The 18893-nt window shown below is 45.9% G+C and overlaps 1 protein-coding gene across 2 annotated transcripts in view; it reads right to left on the bottom strand.

Moving 5' to 3' along the window:
- The window catches only part of Itih5 (inter-alpha-trypsin inhibitor heavy chain 5), an 84252-nt gene that overhangs the window by 20657 nt on the left and 44702 nt on the right, over positions 1 to 18893 (bottom strand). The window lies entirely within an intron of this gene.

Consider the following 18893-nt stretch of genomic DNA (forward strand, 5'->3'; position numbering starts at 1 on the left):
CAGAAAAACTCTAGAGTCTGGACAGGAGTTTCTGGAGTCCACCACCAGACACCACGAGGAAGCACAGCCGTCCCCGGATAGCAGGGTGGGCGCTTAGAGAGACTCAGCCTCTCAAGTTAGGGGCTTTCATGACACCATTGCCATGACAATGACACCAGCACCTCTTTACAGCGCTAAAGGTCACAGACTTCAGAGCCAGGTGGTCTTCTGTGGGGGAGGATAGAATAAATGAGGCCAGGCAGGGAGGAGACCAACAGGGAGGGGGAATGGAAGGTGTGACTTTCAACCTAAGCAGCTCGGCCAACACTCTCATTGCTGCTCCCCACGCTGCTCCCCACCCTGCGTCCCTCCAGGCCTGAATTCTAGAAAACTCAGAGTATTCTCAGTCTAGAGGATCAATGCCATGCCCGCTGCTACTTTAAATAATGTATTTTCTTTAGACTAAATAAAGCCAAGGAAGGCTGGGGGTGTGGCTCAGCAGGAGAGTGCTTGCCCGGCATGCCCAAGGCCCCCGGTTTGATCCCCAGTACTGCCAATAAATAAATAAATAAAGCCAAGGGGGAAACAGTCTCACATGTTCACTGTTTATGAAGATTCACTATTTAAGAAGAAGGGGTCAAGGCCTGGGGATGTGGCGCAGTGGTAGAGCAAGCGCTTGCCGGGAATGCATGAGGCCCTGGGTTCAAACCCAGCACCCCCCCCCCAAAAAAAATACACACACACAAAGACAAAGAGCCCAAGACACCAGAAGTCTCACTCTGAGGTGCCCACGCTCCTTCTGAGTGAGCCTCCTGCTCTATGGCTAGCTTTCCTAGATGTATTTCTAGCTGTCTTAGATATAAATCTTTGTGCTTCTTCTGACATCTCCTGAGATTGTTTTCTGTGGTGTAAGTCAAGAACCTGCCAGGGCTGAGGTGAGGCCCCCTCCTCCATTCTGGGGGACCTCCTCGGACCCCTTTCAGGTGACGGTGTGTACTTGAGGCTGGCCTCATCATCTCCCGTGGGCCCTATGCAGTGAGCGCCATCTTTCCTTTCTTACCCTTTCCCATCTCACTGTGCCTGAGTCGCCCCATTGGGACAGTGACAGCGCCCACCCCATCAGCTTGTCTCAAAGGTCAAATCAGGTACGAGATGAAAGGTTCTCAAACAGGGCCCGGCAGACAGTGAAGGGGACCTTGTTACTTGCCAGCTGGTGGGAGGTAGAATCTAGGGAAGCAGGAAGTCTGGAGCGGCTATTTCCAGAATGACTGGCAGTAAAGAGCAATATGACCCTCGCAAATATTACGTAGGTCTTCCCCCAGATTTTATGACTCTGACTTTGCTTCATTCCCCAGATTCAGGCAGTATCACAGCTTCCACCTCTCTGTGTCAAATGACCACTGTTTTTTTTACATTTCCCCTTCTAAATTTCCGCTCTTCCTCACTCGTCTGTCCTCCCCTTCAATCCTGTGTCCACCTGCTCACTGTAATATCCCATGGCCCAGCTCCGAATTTCACTGAGACCTCCAGCTCCACTTTAGAATACTATTCTGGACGTGTCTACTTTTAAAAGGGTACATTCCATTCTTTCCCGTGTGGCTTACTAAACCAGGAGGGTCTAGTCTGAGCAAGTGTTCACGTAATGTTCCCTGGCGACCCCTGCTGAACGTTAGTTCCTCATCTTCTACCATTTCTTCATTCCCAGGTGGAGGAAGCAGCAGAGTTAAGGACATCATTAAAGCATGAAGATGATGATGATGGGGACAATACATGTCATGTTGAGTGCAAATGCTTCCCTGTGTTGGGGTGACTGATTCCCCTAATCCTCACGGCCCCCCGCCTGAGGTAAAGTGACTATTAATGTTCCCATTACTCAGATAAGGCAACTGAGGCACAGAGGGAGTAAACGCCATGCCCCACAGGAGCCTGGATTGGAATTCAGGAAGACTGACACCAGGACCAACACTCAACCCACAGCGGTGGGATCTGCAGCCCCCACCCTGCTGGGGCTGAGAATACTCTGACCTACAACCCTCACAGTCTGCAGCCCATTTTGGGATCCCTTCCAGTTCTGTTTCTGAGCTCTGTTTATTTCTTTGTTTCTTTCATTTCATTTCTGGCAGCAATTAATGGATTCATCTCCTATAACATCCTTACAGAAGGCACGGCATGAATTCCCCATCCACCCAGGGACGAGAACAATGACTGTATTTCATGAAATCCGTCCCCTCATCCTACAGAGGACTGCCTCCTACTCCCAGTTCTTCCAGGAGAAAAGAGGGCTGTGGAAGTGCTGTTTTCTCTCCTGGGGATAGGAAGCCTCCTCCATTCTCCCTGAACTCCTTCTGGTGTGGGCTTTCCTCTGAGGGACACTCATTGGCAGCAGAGATTCCTGTCCCCTCACAGAACCTGACTCCCATTCCCAGGAAATGGGTCAAAGTGTCTTATGACCATAAACAGAATCCACACCCCAAATGGGCCAGCAGTTCTGGAAGACATTTAAGTGTGTGTGAGAGGCTCTACCAAGATGGCGGCTTCCTCCTTCTTAAAACTCTTCTTGTTCTGGCTTTCCCCAGCACACCCTGGGTCTCCTCAAGCTGACGGGTGCTCCCCTGGGCTCTGCTAGGCCTCAGCCACCTTTCAATGAAAGAGTCACAGGGTGATAGTCTCAGCTGAGTCCCAGCTCCACACTCCTCCGCGAGTCTCTGTCTTGCCCACTTCCAACTCATCTCCAGAACTTGCTTCTCTCATTAGATCCAGAGCAACCCGACAACTATTCTCCCAGCATGTCCCACCAGCAGCTCAGACTCAACACCATGAGACTGGGACCTTCACCTTCTGACTCTTGCCTGTGTCCCCTCTGCTGCTCCCTCTCCTGGGGAATGGCACCTTTGGCCACTCAAAGGTGCAGGTCAGAAACCTGGGCATCATGCCAAATCTTCTCTCCACCCCATCCCTGACCCTCATCTGCTCTAGCACCCAATCCCCAAATTCAAACGCCTCCCCAAACCTCCCCAGGACTATAATCTGAGCATTTTCTTTTGTTGTCATTCTTAATTTTTTTTAAAAAAATATTATAATTGAAAAGATCAGAAAAAAATATAAAATTCACATTATCCCACCACTTAGAGACAACCACTATCAAAATACTGGCACACTGCATGCCCTTCAGGGGTTTTTGTGTGAATCTACATGTGTACACATGTGTGTATGTGTATATGTTTGACTTTAAAGAAAATGCGATCGTATAATATGTATATCATGCTGTAAAGTTTTTATTTACTATATCATATACATTTTTCATGTCAATAAGTGAATGAAAGTCATATAATTTTAACAGTAGCATAATACTCTGCTATATGTGTACCTATACTTTAACATTTCTGAGTATTTAAGCAGAATTGTTATGAAGCTCATTACTCACACATCTTTGTGTCTGTGACTACTGCCTTAAGACAAATTCCCAAGCATGGACTTGGAGTGACGAAGGACTTGCCCTTTTGGAAAGATTGAGCATGTCCACATCTTGCTGTGGAGTTAGATTTTCACCCCTCTGTTAAAAACCTTTAGCTGAGCAAGGTGGTGCATGCCTGTAATCCCAGTGGGTTGGGAGGCTGAGGTAGGAGAATCAAGAGTTCAAAGCCAGCCTCAGCAATGGTGCTAAGCAACTCAGTGAGACCCTGTCCCTAAATAAAACACAAAATAGGGCTGGGGATGTGGCTCAGTGGTGGAGTGCCCCTGAGTGCCCAAAACAAACAAACAAAATCTGTGACGGCTCCTCACTGCACTCAGCATAAAGTTTACTCTCTATTTTAGATACAAGATCCTCCATAAAATATATGGTCCCCATCCTCTAATGCTATCTGCCGCTGGTCCCATCCCCAATATCAACACTGAGGTCGACTCCACTCCACCCCCACCAAGCCCCTTGCCCACAACTTCCCTAAACCCACCAGGCGTTTCCAAGACTTTGCTGCTGCACAAACTCCCCCTTCTCCTTTCCCCTCTCTACCTTGGGAACCATGGTCTGTCCTTCAGGACCCACCCACCATGCCCCTCCTTGGTGAAGCCATTCCTAACTCAGCCATGAAGACAGGCAATGGCTCCTCCCCAGATCCTCCTCCATGGATTCATATGGAGCACTACAGCACCTCCACATCATAGCGGTATTGCTTCCTCATGCTCCTTCCTGCCTCAGGGCCTCCCCACCTGCTGTTCCTTCCCCTGGAATGCTCTTCCTCACAGTCCACACAGTGGCTGGTCCCCGCACTTCCTGTACACATTCTCTCCCAAGAGAGCCCTCCCTCGCCTCCCTCACAGGCTGCTCTCCAAGGCATGGCTCCTGCTCTTTCCATCACACTAAAGAAGACGCCATTCTGTTTGATGTTGATTATCTGTCCATTTCAATTCCATGCTTTTGAATGCAGGAACTTTTTGGATTTTTTTTTCATTCCATTTTTAATACCCAGGAACACCTGGCACATTAATGAATGCTTGATAACGGCTTCCAGAATAATGAGTGGTTGATAAATTGCCTGTCACACTCGATAGGGAGGGAGCTCCTCAAAACAGCTGTCCCCTTCCCTTCCCCACTCCCAGCATGGTGTTTTGCACACTGTAGGATTTCAGTCAAGTACTAATATCTGTCGTATTAGAATGGTATGAGTATATTCTGTTTGTATTGGTAAACAAATGAGGGGCAGGGAGAAGAAAGAGAGAGGAAAAGAGAGATAGAGGAGAGAAGGGGGTCCTAGCTCTACTAGTAAATCAAAGAATGTGAGAGACTGCAGACTCCTCCAGACAGACAGACACACCAACACCGGGATGGCGGACATGTGGGAGGTCAGAGTGGCCTGGTGGACACGCTGCAGTGCAATCCTGCACCAACACGGTGGCCTCAGCCAGGGAGCTGGCAGCACCGGTTCCCCACCCTTCCTGCTACTCAGACCCAGCGCACACAGCAGGAGCATCAGATGGTCTTGGCATAACACTTCTGGAAGATCTGAAGGTCCAGGGCTGAGGGCGGCCTGTCTGTGAGAAGGCCCCCTGGAACCCACCTGCAAGGTCCCCAGGGCCCAGAGCTGGCTGGGCTGCACAGGGAGGGTGGGGGAGGGCATGCTTGTCAGAAAGGGCTGTTTGTTTAGCTGCTGGCCTCCCTGCAGACCCTTAAATAGTGTGCTAAAGACCTCGAGAGGGGCCCAGAGGGACTGGCCTGGCTCCTGGGCTGGTATTTTCCCCATCGTGATGGATATCCTGCTGCGGAATGGCTGTTCAGTCTCTCCACTCCCTCAGTTCTGGGACTGCAGACTCCTTATGACCTTGTAAGGCCTCAGCTGCGATGTATCCTTGCGTGCACCGAGGGAAGGCGGCCAGCGGCTCGCAGTTGCTCCATTTCCAGTTGCATTAGAGCTGTCTGGATGGCCTCTTGCCCTCCTCCCAGAGGGGCCTGGGCAGAAGCCATCTGCTACCTGCCTCCACCCTCCCTCAACCCTTGACTGGCTCTTCCCCTTTCTTTGATTGGCCCTGGAGCTCTGACTTCCATACAAGGCTTGGGAGGGAGGAGAAGGTGAGGTCCACAGAGCAGAGTTAAGGCGAGGGGGCTTCCGCTGATCTTTCTGCACAGTGTTTATACGCTAAAGATCAACAGAAACCTAGTCAGGCCCTGTTCCAGAGTACAGTTCAGGGAACAGGGTTAGCACATTCCAGAAAGACCAGAGGAAGTCCAGAGAGGCAGAGAATGTGCAACCCAGGCTTTCTAAGGGCCTGAACTGCACTGAGGGTAAAGGAGCGTTGGATGAGCGGGTGGACCAGACCCCCTAGGATCCCTCCCAAACCTGAGGTGGTAGGACGGTAACGAAGAAGAGCTGTAGACTCTTTCAGCACAGGTGTATGAGGGGGCAGGTGCACCTCCAGGCCCTTTCCAACTAACAGTCTGAATGAAGATCCTGGATATCCCCCGGGGAAGTCATGCTCCTGGACTCCTTCTGTCCACAGCGCTCCCTCTACTGGCCTTACAGATTGGAGAGTCACCGACTAACCCCCAAATACATCCCTTGGAGTAATGATGTCCCCAAATTAATTTATTAATAGGTGACCACAGGAGACTGAAGAATGTCTTCCCTACAGATCTTCTGAAATAGGCATATGAAGCTGATGTTTACATGTATTGCATAGAGTTTCCATGGAGATGGATACAGTGGGGGGTCCGGGTATGATGAGTGAGTGGGGGGTAACTGTCTGACATCAGAAAGTTACATTTGCTCTTTGGGGCCATTAAAATAGTTTCCAACAAGTCACCACCCTCATTCATCATTATGTTCCCAGACAGAACAAGGGCTTATTTGGAGTGAAAACAGAAGGGAGGGAGGCTCAGGTCATGCATAGCAACTGCTGGGTGCTGAGCCTGAAGACGGGAGAGTGGGCAACTGAGAAGAGGCAAGACACCCAGGCTAGAACCCAGAGAAATAAGGAATTCTTTAAAAGTGCTGAAGAGGAAACAGGGCTCTTTAGATCAACCAGCGAGAGAGCAGCAGATTTTCCCCGAGAGCATCAATCCACAGTGAAAGACAACCTTCTGTACCGACTATCAAAGTTCTTTAAAATTCCAGCTTGTGTTTGGACAAAAGGGCGCTATAGAGACATACAAATACAATAAATAAAGGAAAAGGACATATGCATTTCTTACTACTTGTGCTGTGAAGATGTAACTTAGCCTGGATACAGGCATTAGATGAGATTCCTTCTAATCCTGGCTATTTAGAATCACAAAGGATAGGGATTACTCTGTGCTTAAAACTATTTTATGGTGATGAATTCCTCTTCTTATATGTACTTTTCTTGGATTAAAAAGAGAAAAAAAAAGTCTTTAAAAAACAGTCTTAAAAGTTCATTCCAACTCTGCCTTCGGTTTACTATTAAGTAAGTCTTTTGATCTCCTCTGTTTAAATTCTTCCAAGCACAAGGCAGGGGGCATAAATAAATAAAAGTAAACTCTGCTCCAGAATCTTCACCATTCAATATGGCTAACGATGGTCCATCTTGCTCCCGTGGATCTACAGGAAAGAAAATTATATAGTCCCCTCTGATGGTGCCTGTAGAATGTAGAACTGAGTTCTTGGGCACTCAACCCCCTTTCCATTCTTCAAATCCAGGGAGGGCAGTGTCCAGAGGGCAGCTCTGCCCTGTGCACTGTGTGCCCTGCACTGAGCTGACCCTTTCCTTCCCTTTCCCTCCATCTTCCTTATAAAACTATGCCCAAGCAGCTGCAGGCTCTTGGCGTAGCCCTCAAAGGAGTGAGCATTCCACTCTGGAAACCCCCATGCCATGAATGACAAGTGAATAGTTCCCACGGAGAGAAACACTATCTAATAAGTCCCTCCGAGACAGCAGTCAGTGGAGCCATGACAAACCCAGCTGCTGCCCACCCCTCCCTCCTACTGCCATCAGGGTACACATTGATGCAGTTCTTCTCAAATGCCTCTGTGTCTCCGTCAAACCATATGCGATGGAAACCAACTCCGACACAGAAGGCTTTTGTACCACAAACCCTAGGTTGTTGGGCATAAGACAACGGGAGCCCATGACATCACAGATGAATCCGAGTTCGAGGGAATTAGTTATCAGCCATCCCATGTTTTCAGCACAATGATGGTGCTGTTCTCCTACCTAGTCCCATCACTTGCCTCATTCTAAAATATTTACCAAGGAGTTGACATTTTGTCTTTCGTTGGTCCACACAGTCCTTTTCAATGTGCCCAAGGGAAAGATCTTTTAAGCTGTGTAACTTAAAATAATCTTACAAAGAGATCAAAGACTTTCTAAAAGTCCTGTTGGCTATGGAAGAGAATATGACCAGCAAATACTTGAAAATAGCCCTAAGATTCTGAGAAGCAATACTAGATAACAATATAACCAAGACAAACTGTGGCTATGGGTCACCTTTCAAAGGAGGGCAGAGATGACAGACTCCGGAGTTGAGAGAGGAAAGCAAGTCTGTATTGTCCTCTTGGTGGCCTATTAGTCCCTCTTCTTCTTCCAGACAAGAGGTCCTCAGTACCCAGGACCTCCTGCTCTTGGAGGGGGGTGGGCAGTATGGCCCTGTACTCATGCCATTAGAAGGGACAGACAACAATAAAAAATAGCCTGTGATTTCATCAAAGTTTGTGATTCTCACCACAACCTTAAACTACTTGTCTATGACTACAATGAGGAGAAAGGAAATGTCCACCATCTCAGAAGAGCTACCACCCCTCTGTGCAACCCATAGGGACCCCTACAGCATTGCCTCAAGACATCTTGAAGTCAGGGTCATGGCAGAAATCAGAGTAGCCATGACTTGCCAGGAAATGTCGCTGGTCCATGGGTATAAAATATGCTTCATTTGGGGTTTTCCAAGACCATGGTGTTCCAAGATCACAAAAACTTAACCTACAAAAGACAGCACCAACTTATATTGCACTCTGCAGGTCCTTCGATGATTTCAAGGAGAAAATTCTAAAATCTTGTCATGACTGGCCCACCAAACATTTATGTAATAATGTCACTGAACATTTTCTAAAAATCTTTGCCAATATTCTCTTTGATTCTTCATGACATACTAGGCACATTTGTCTTTCTTCCTTTCCCTTCCCTTTCCTTTTCTTTTCCATACTGAGGAGTTGACCCAGGGGCACTTTACCACTGAGCTATGTCCCCAGTCCTTTCTTATTTGGAGACAGGGTCTCACTAAGTTGCTAGGGCTGGCTCAAACTGAGATCCTCCTCCCTCAGCCACTCAGGTGACTGGGGTTTTAGACACACTGTGCCTGGCCACATCCATTTTTCATACATGATGTATAAACAACCTAAAGCTCAAAACACATTTGTTTTTACTTCTTTTCATGACCTGGTAAGTTAGTATTATGCGTGTTTGCACTCATTGTTGATCCTATAAATCTCACTCTGATCAAGAATATAACCTTACCCTACAGTCTTGGTTGCCTTACCAAGAACCTAGCCTACTTCTCTCTGTAGGTCATCCCTGGGTGTGGCTTCCTGCACTTACGGTAAATAAATAAGAGGGTGCAGACCAAAAGAAGCTCACCTCAGTGTATATATCTCCTTCTTAATTGGTGTCCTCCATCCAATGTTCTGACATGCTTACTGTCTATGTGACTGGGCTCTTGGTCCCTTTGACCCATTCAACTTTCCCTTCAGTTCTCGTGATTCCTGTCTCCCTAGCTTACATCCATCCTGTGACTCACTATGAATTCCCAGGACACAGATTGACAAATATCAAGAACATAAAACACAAATATGTGGACAGGCTGTGAAAAAGCCATGCTAAGTGCAAAACTGTGGAACAATTATGTGAAAAGTAAACACAATTTACTAACAAATGTAGATTGTATACACAAGGAAATGTCTAGAGGAAGTGGAGTTGCCCCTCCCCAGACAAGGAGTGTGATGATATTCTTGCTTCTCTTTCACTTTCCCATAACTGTAAAGTCACCATGAGACTGGAGAGGGAAATTTTTTGTTGCAAGAGGGAAGGGATTATAAAACCAGATGAAGCTTATTGTTGGGCATAGGTTTTTATTTGTGCGTGAGGAGATTGGATGTAGAGCTAGAGGGTCCAGAGGGGAGAAGGCAGGGGTTTCCTCAGATGTATGGGGAAGAAGGACTAAGGGAAAATTTCCATCTCTTCCTATTGTGTGGCTCAGCTGCTGAGGAAAGAAAAGCAAATGAGCATCAAGGCAAAGTTTTGACCAATAATTAGACTGTACGTTGGGGGAAGTTTCATATCTGCTACACACTTCAAAAACCTAAGCTGGGGACGGAATGCAAAGGGGCAAATTATTCCAATACCCCTGACTGAATCTGACCTCTGAGATTCCATTCTCCCAAACTTGATTCTGTTTTGTTATAGGTATTTTCTTCCAGTCTAGCATCTCCCTCAAACTACCATATCTTCTTCTGCATGACTCAGAGTCTTCAGTCCCTATAGCTCCCTCTTGGCCAAGCACAGGCACAGCGCATCAGAAATGAGCTCAGTCCCTCCTCCTGGTTGCCATCTTATTCACTCAGCCTTGTGTATACCAGCCACAGATGTGCTGAGGACAGGTGCCTGGTAACCACTCACTTGCTGACTTAGGTTTGGTTCATCAGATGGTTCTTCTGCAAGTTAAGAATCTGACATGGCATACCCGTGGGTGTGCAATGGACCAAATATTGGTGTCTCCCAAAAGCCACCTATTGAAATCCAACATACCACGTTGACAGTAGTAGGAGGTACTGGAGGAAGTCAGGTCATGAGAAGAGAGCCCTCATGATTGGAATTGGTGACCTTATAAGAAAGTCCGGAGAGCTAGCTATTCTCTTCTACCTTATAAGGACACAGTGGGAAGATGCTGCCCGTGAACCAGGATGTGGGCCCTCACCAGACACTAACTCCACTGCCACCTTGATCATGGACTTCCAAAACTGTGAGAAATAAACTTCTCTTGTTTACAACCACCTAATCCATGGTACTCTGCGGCAGCTGGGACAGACTATGACAGATGCTTATACTGTTAGATACATCTCATCCATCTTTCTAACCTCGGCAGTTGAGCAATTAGCATCTGTTGTCATTAGGCAGACTGGTGGAACCTGCATTATGACCACATCCTAGCAAAAGTGGAATTTCAGAGAATTAGAAAAAGTGTCTCAGTCAGCAAACATGAGAACTTTCTTTCCTGTCACCCCAACTCAGAGAGATGGCTGGTCCCAGAGGGTCCTTGGAGGTCCAGGACACTAGATCCAAGAGTTCATTCAGAGGAGCAACGGCTGCAAGAAGCAGACCTGCCTGAGTCAGACACAAGAAGAGCCCAACAAGTGCCAAATCATAACACAATGCCTAAGGAAGTGACTGAGACCTGGCCTTGGCCCTCCCTGGATCTCTGGCTTAAAGATGCAGGTCTGCTATCTGGAACTCCAAACGCCCTCTCTAACATTTTCTCCCTCCCATTCTCTACACCACACTGGATACAGTAGACAGATAGCATCAAGCAGGTCCCATGCTCCAAACTCTCTGCAACATGCAAAAACTGCTTCTAGAGGTCCTGGCAGGTGGTCACATGAATGATAGTCATCCCAAAATGGGGAATGCCACCCCATAGGCAGGCCACCATCACTGAAAAGCAGTTTCAATTGCTCAAAGGGACTTTGGTTTTTCTGACCCTTACTGGAATCTCTTTATTCATTAGAGAACTGACTAGTCACAAGCATGTGACCCTCTTCCACCTCCAGTACATCTGGGGCTCAGGCCTGCCTTCTCACCATCTCTGTCTGTCTTTCCCTCTCCCCAGCCCCCTGACCTCCTCCTATGAGGCCCAGTCTCTCCTCTGTCCCTAAAGGAATCTCATCCATACGGTAGCTACACGTCCCCTTGAGGGGATTCCCAGGCCCACCTCTCCAGGACTCACTTCTCCCCAGGTTTTCTTCCCTCAGGCCTTACCACCATACCACCACTTCCAGTGTGACCTGCTGAAACCCCAGCGCACAGTATTCTTGATCTCAAACCAGCTCCTCCTTTAGAATCCTGTACTTCTGTCTCCAGTTCTGCAATCTTAAGACTCTTTCTTGTTACTCTCCTGCTCCCCAACATCCAGCGTGTGTCCGACTGCAGGGTTGTGGGCATCTCCTCAGAGAGGCTTTATCTGGGGGGATCCTGTGCAGCTTGACTCTCACCGTGTCCCTCCAGAAGCTTCTGCCAAGCGCCTCTGGGTTATCACCATCTCACACTCCCTTATGGGACAGTTCTTTGATTAGATGGTTGTATATTCAATCACCACCCTAAATGTGTTCTGTTCTATTTTATTTGAGTCCCATGTTTTGTAGGAAAGTCCTTCTCCCCACACCTCACTCAAGCCCACTGAGAGTTGGGCAAACTTCTACGCTGCCTTCCTCCAGCAGTGAGTGAAGTTTCTTCTATTGTTTCACTGAAGTGTGGTCTTTCAAAGGAGCCAGCTCTAGGCAAGGGTCAGAAGGCCCAAGGCCTCATCTGCTATTCTCAAGTGGGCTTAAAGCCCCAGGTCTGGGGTGTGGACACTGACACTCTCCTCAGGGGACATCACTAACAATGATGGTCAGCACTTGCTCTTCAGTGCCCTTTCCAATCTTAGACTCTGATGTTCTTCACTTGTTACAGCTCAGCTCTGCTCTTAAAAGACTTCTTTCAAGGAACAAGGAAGCCAGACAAATTTTCATGTTATCCAATCCAAAATATTACCGAAACCTTCAGAGATTCTAGCATTCATTTTCTTTGGGGGAGGGCGGGGGTTCCAAGAATTGAACTCAGGGGCACTCGACCACTGAGCCACATCCCCAGCCCTATTTTGTATTTCATTTAGAGACAGGGTCTCACTGGGTTGCTTAGCGTCTCGCTTTCTGAGGCTGGCTTTGAACTTGCAATCCTCCTGCCTCAGCCTCCAGAGGCACTGGGATTACAGGCATGTGCCACCACGTCCAACTAAATTCACTCTGGTTTCAGCTCTTTCTTTATGTATTTCCTCAACCAAGAGTTCACTCATTCCCTTTCTGACAAGAAATCTGCATCTCATCTCCAAGAACTAGACCAGTTCCTACCTATTCCACCTCCATCATTTATCTTTTGATACCTCAGCTCTTCCTCTTCCCTAAATTTCTTTCCACTCTCTAAATGACAGAACAGGTTTGAATAATTGTGACTGTTCTGTGTTTTCCCCAGCAAAATTCTAAAGTCCTTACAGTGAGTCGACTTTCTTGAAAATACTACCTCTGTGTTTTTATACATGTGATCCCTCTGTCTGCACCGATCCTTTCCCCACCCCTCTCATCCCATCCACTTGACTAACTTCTGAGAGATCTTTGAGACTACTCAACTATGTCCCTCAAGAGACAGTCACCCCCCACTCCCACCCCTAGAACTGGTCACCACCTCACTGCACAATGACTTGGCCTTCCACGTACCTCCATTATATGGAGTACTTTATATGTAATTTTTGTCTGACTCTCTCTTCTTCTTTGGCCTTCTCGAGACAATAGGCTCTGTGTTATTTTTCCTTGATTCCCTTATGCCTCGCACCTCGCCCACAGCACACAATCAATATTTGTCTCATTCTTGGAGAATCTGAAGTTCAGAGTCAAAGCCAAGCTGGAAACGGGGGGTGGGGGGAGATTCGGATGTCTTGGACAAGAGAAGGGGGTGGCTGGGCTTTCTGGCATTGGTAGCTCACCCAGTTGGAATTTCAATCAGCCAGCCCAGGCTATGCAATCCCCCGAACGACCAAGTGTCCTGACACTCCGATAAGCCCTTCCAGGTTTGTTATCTCACTTGATTCTCTTTGACTCATTGAGTTTATCTCATCTTTACTTGTAGCAAAGTTTCCTTTCAGCCTCTATCTAGCCTTTGACAGAAAATTTTGGCAATCCCAATTCGAGACGAGACTGCAAAATCAGGAAAGCAGAAAGGGAGATGCCAGAAAATGCCAGAAAAGCATTTACTGTATCCATGCTTCAGATGGTTTCAAGGAGCTTGCAACCTGAGCAGGTGAAGTGCTGGAGCCCTTTGGCTCCACACTGGTCTTCTCTGCATGACAGCTCTCCTGGGGCTTGTGTTCAGAGATACTCGGTGCTTTTTAAGCATGATCTCATTCAGGTACATCGTAATTACCTCGACCATTTTCTTTTCAACAAAACTGGGTGCCTCTAGTTTATTTGAAATTTTCGGTATCATCATTGTGGGAGGGCAATGTTTCCCTAAAGCTAAACATTCAAGTTCTCACTGATGGCCTGGGGAAACAATATTTTGCCCTCTGCTCATCATATATTACTTCATGTTCTGAGTCAAAGACAAAAATCACCAGTTTTACCACCATCTTCTGCATCCTGCCCCAAGCCTCGGATCTCTGTTTAATATATTTCTAAAACAATCATCTCCTAGTGGCGATATTTTGACAAGGGTCACCTGTTAGACAAAATAAGTATCTTCCACTGGAAAAAACCTCTGCCCACACACGAGTTAGTCACTACTCTGGACGAGGGGCGAGCCAACTGTGGTCCAGGAGCAGAATCCAGGCTGCTTGCTGTGTTTAACAAATAAAGTTTTACTGGTACACAGTCACGGCTCTTGCTTTGCAAATGATCTATGGCAGCTCTTGTTGAGTCGAGTAGTTACCACAGAAACCACCTTGCCTGCAAAGCCCTAAGAGATTTACTATTAGTTATTTTATAGAAAGCTTGTCCAACCAGAAAGAGGGAAGCTGACTCTTGTTATTCCCTGGGGCCATGTTTATAGATGTTTAAAACGGGGTCCAGGACCTGGACAGGCAATGCAGGTGCACCCAAAGCTTCCTGTTGACTTGTATTTGTGTGACAACCAGCAGTGCTTATTCTCAAATGCCTCCACACTCACATCCCTCAGGCCCTTTCTGAGAGACTCAGTTTGTCCTGAGAACTCTCCTCTCTGACCAGAGGCCCTTCTGGATTCCCCTGTGTGTTCCCAGCATTCCTCCTGCTGCCAAGGGACACCATCACATGAAAGCGACTTCCTGCACGTCCTCATAGCGACAAGAATCTTCCCTTTCAGAATACAATGGGCCCACATGTTCTTGAAGAGGACGGCAAGAATGATCCGCACTATGGGACATCACTGGACTTCACGATCACCCCTAGAGCCTCACTCTGTACCTCCGCTGTCCCCACACTTGGAGTCAATCTGTCCCATCCAAATTGTGAATGGGAAAGAAGCCTTTAAATGCCCAGGTGTGCTTAAATAATGCCCAGCATTTAATTAATAAAATGCTACTCACTAATTCTATGGATCAGAGCAGAACGGTTCCACTAGTTTTTTTCCCCGCAACATGATGCTGCAGGCGGAAGACCCAGGATAGGTGACTTTTGCGTGAGCTCGCCTGAGATGCACAGCATTCTCTCTCATGCTCCTTGGCAAAAAGAGTGGATGGAGCCTCTGAGCTTGAGAGATGGTCTGAGGTTTTGTAATGGTTCACATCTAATGTATGGTGAAGAGCTTTAGGGTGGAGTTGACTTGCGCTTGAATCCTAGCTTTCTATTTCATGTACCTTTGTGTATTTCAGCATAGCTACAACAACATCCTGACCATCACCTGTCCACCTATACAAAGGAGATAGCAACGCCTACTTCACTGGGTTGCCGAAAGGTAACATGGGAAAAATAAGCACTGCAACCAGTGCTTAGTATGTACTGATAACTCAATTATATTTACTGTGCCTTAAAACCTGTAAGGTGAATTTAAAGTCCTTGTGCTGGTATAGTCTCAGCAAATATCCTGACCTACTATGCATTAGGTGCTGTGCTAAGAGCTGGGAATACATACTACAATGATCAAAAAACATGATGACCCCAGACCCAAGCAGCTTGCAGATTATTCAACAGTACAAGTTAAAATGTCCAAATCCTTAGAATCCCAATTTTGAACAGTGAAGTAGAAACTGACCTAGAGGATAAGGTGAATCCATGAATGACATACAAGCAGCACGCAGATCGCCATCCTCTACTCCATTAGTTCTAACTTACCTTCATTTTAATTTGGCAATGACAAATAAGAAACATATGCTTGGAATGGGCCTGTGGCTCAGTGTTAAAGGGCTTGCTCAGCATGTGTGAGGCATTGGGTTTGATTCTCAGCACCGCATATAAATAAATAAATAAAATAAAGCCCATCAACAACTAAAAATAAATATTAAATTTTTTTTTTAAAAGAAACACCTTGCTTGTTCTCTATCCTTTGATATTCTCAACCAAATTAAATGGACAAAGACAAATTTCCCAAAGCTACTAGGGTTGGTGCAGAATGGCAGAGGGTGGGAACAGGTTTGGAGAAAGTTACAACATACTAAACGCCCAGTAAATGATTCATTAGTCACTGTGTGGTTACCAAAGAGGTTCCTCGGCCATGCTCCTTAATATGAAAACATGAGTAGTAGAAGTAATTACACAGGCTAAGAGAAGAAAAGAGAAAAAAAATGTGGGCTTTGGCCAAGGAAAAACGTATTCAACAGACAGGATGTTATCCTTGATGTTCCAAAGGCCGTGCATGTCAACAATGCCCGTGCCTTCAGCCTGCGACTAACAAGGGGAAAAGAGTCAACCCTGGTCACATGTCCCTCCTTTGTGCTGCTCTTCTCAGCTCCTGCTCTCCCTGAGTTTTACAAGCTCAAATAGGGAGGCAGAAATCGTGCCTGACCCCGCACCAGAGCCATCACCTCTCAAGAGATTCATCTGGAAAAACGTGGGAGAGAAAAAACAAAGTCAAGTGCCAACAACCATGTCATGGCAGACTCTGTCTCTGCTCTCCTGCTGTGGAAACCCTGGTTTCCAGACTCACTTTCCACTGGATTAGGACAGGAAGCAGAAAGTGCCAGATGTGCATGGCTTCAGGGGCTCCTAAGGGCTGCTATGGCCCTTACCGAGTGGATACATCAAGGTTAAGTGATCTTACAATTTATAAGCCAATTGCTCATGTAATTATTCAGTACCAACTATGTGCCCTATATTGTGATAAAGTACTTTAAAGTCAGTCAAGCCCATCAAACATGACGGAAGCCAAAACATCCAAAATCACAGTGAATGATTCTTAGTAAAATCCAAGGGGACTGTGACAAATGTCACACGTTGCCACGTTTGTTGACACAGTATGAAAACTCTGTGCTTGGGGCAACTGTCCTCTGCTCTGAAGACACAGCATCATACACAAGATGGTCCAAGAGCCAGCAGAGCTTTTTACTGAGTGCTGTGGCCTGAGAGAAGCTGAGAATTGCGAAAGTAGTAGTTTTCGACACCACTCAATGCAGCAAGGGGCTTTAGGAATGGCTCAGACATGTGTTTGGCTGGTCCAGGGTGATTCTCTTGGAAAGAAGCCAGGCTGCAGCTAAGAGCCAGTAAAGCACATGCCAGACTGTCAGTGACTAGCATCCAGGAATGAAGGAAGAGGGAGGATGACAAAGGGTCTGGTATGTGTCATCGCACTGCTGTTACAGAAAGTAGGAAATCCCGCCTGCTGCAGCCTTCTCAACCAGGTCTTGAAAGGGGTCAGTGCCCTGACCTTGTACCTATGTGCACTTCTCTGCTGCTGCACATGACAGGGCTGCCTTACAACATGTTCCATGTCTAGAGGTGTCATGGCACCATTGGTTCATAGGCTTCAGAGTTGGATCTCAGAATGAGGCTGACCCTGCTACTCACCACCCATTACCTACCTGTGCTGAACCTCAGTTTCACCATAGATTTGATGCAAATGGTTACAAAAATTAAATATCCCCTTATTACTTAATTCACATAAACCCACAGCATAATAAATACCATGTGAAAAATGCTCCAGGATTTTTTTTAAAGTGGTGTTGAAACTATTTTATGAGTGACAATAAATTTAGGAGATGGTGATTTATCTCATGGGTTTGTTTGTTTTTGTACCAAGAATTAAATCCAAGGCTAACCATTGAGCCACATCCCCAGCCTTTTTTATTTTTTATTTTGAGACAGGATCTCACTAAATTACCTAGGGCCTCACCAAGTTGCTGAGGCTGGCCTCAAACTTGCAATTCTCCTGTTTCAAGCCTCCCAAGTTGGATTACAGGCCTGCACCACCTCACCTGGCTCATAGGTTTTCTTTGTATAATTGGGGGCAGGAATTATCTTTTGGGGAGTTACTTGGTAAGGAAATTCTTGATCATTGTCCTGTCAGACGGGGAAGAAGATGATTGTGTATTGGAATGAACTGGGTTTGGAGTCAGTCCCCGAAGTGACTCAAGCATGGGAGCCATGAGTGTTTCAAGCTGCAGCAGCCTGTGGGTAATTAATGGGCTCTGAGTGGAGGGACAGTGGGACTGATCAAGAGCTTCCCATTTTGGAACTGCTTAACACTTTATTAGGAAATAATCCAAATATTATCATTGTGTTGAGTTCTACACATGCATGCTATTCAAAGTGTCATTATTAATAATTTACAATATTTATAGTTTGAAACCATGAAGATAAAAACAGTATTTCTTTTCGTTTGCATTAAATATACTTGACCCTTTTCCCATGATCTCACGGAATCCTCTTATTTCTTCTGGACTGTTTCACATTCTTTGCTTATTTTCATGTGTAGGATTACCTTTTTGTGATCTGTAATAGCTCATTTATATTCATGATCAACTCCTCTGTCTTTCTCCTGCATACAACTTACCAATTTTTTATTGACTTTTAGACTTTTAATTTACCATGATTTCACGGTATTTTATTGACCATTGTTTTTAAAATTTACAACAGTTCAATATTTTTATGCAACTCAAGTTATTATGGGGTTTTTTTCCTTATAATTACTTTGTTTTTAGGCTTAAAAGTACCCCCCATTTAAAAATTAATTAAAAATGTCCCTGTATTTTCATACATATCTTTCGGCATGGTTATTCTGATAATAGGCTTAAATGTCATAAATTGGTTCAGCCTTTATAGAAAATGTATTTGTAATATGTATCAAAACCCACTAATGAGTTGGCATTCTTTGCCCCAGTAATTCTACTTCTAAGAATATAACAAGAAAATGACTGGGCATGCGGTCAAGGATTTCTACACAAAGACACTCATCCCAGTGGTGTTTGTAATAGCAAAAAAATGAGAATAATTTAAGAGTCTCTCATGTGTGGGGTAAATATTATACAGCTACACTATCTCATGTGGTAACCATTAGCTATTCAAATTTAAACTTATTGAAATTAAATAAAATAAAAAATTCAGTTCCTTGGTTGCAGTAGCCACATTTCACATGTTCAACAGCTATATGTGATGAGTGGCTACCAGATTTGACAGCATAGGGATGGAATATTTCTGTTCTCATAGAAGTTTCTATTAGATAGTACAGCTCCATGACCATTAAAATCAGGTTTTTAAAGA

This window comes from Callospermophilus lateralis, chromosome 13 (genome assembly GCF_048772815.1).
Source record: "Callospermophilus lateralis isolate mCalLat2 chromosome 13, mCalLat2.hap1, whole genome shotgun sequence".
In the NCBI taxonomy this organism is placed as follows: Eukaryota; Metazoa; Chordata; class Mammalia; order Rodentia; family Sciuridae; genus Callospermophilus; species Callospermophilus lateralis.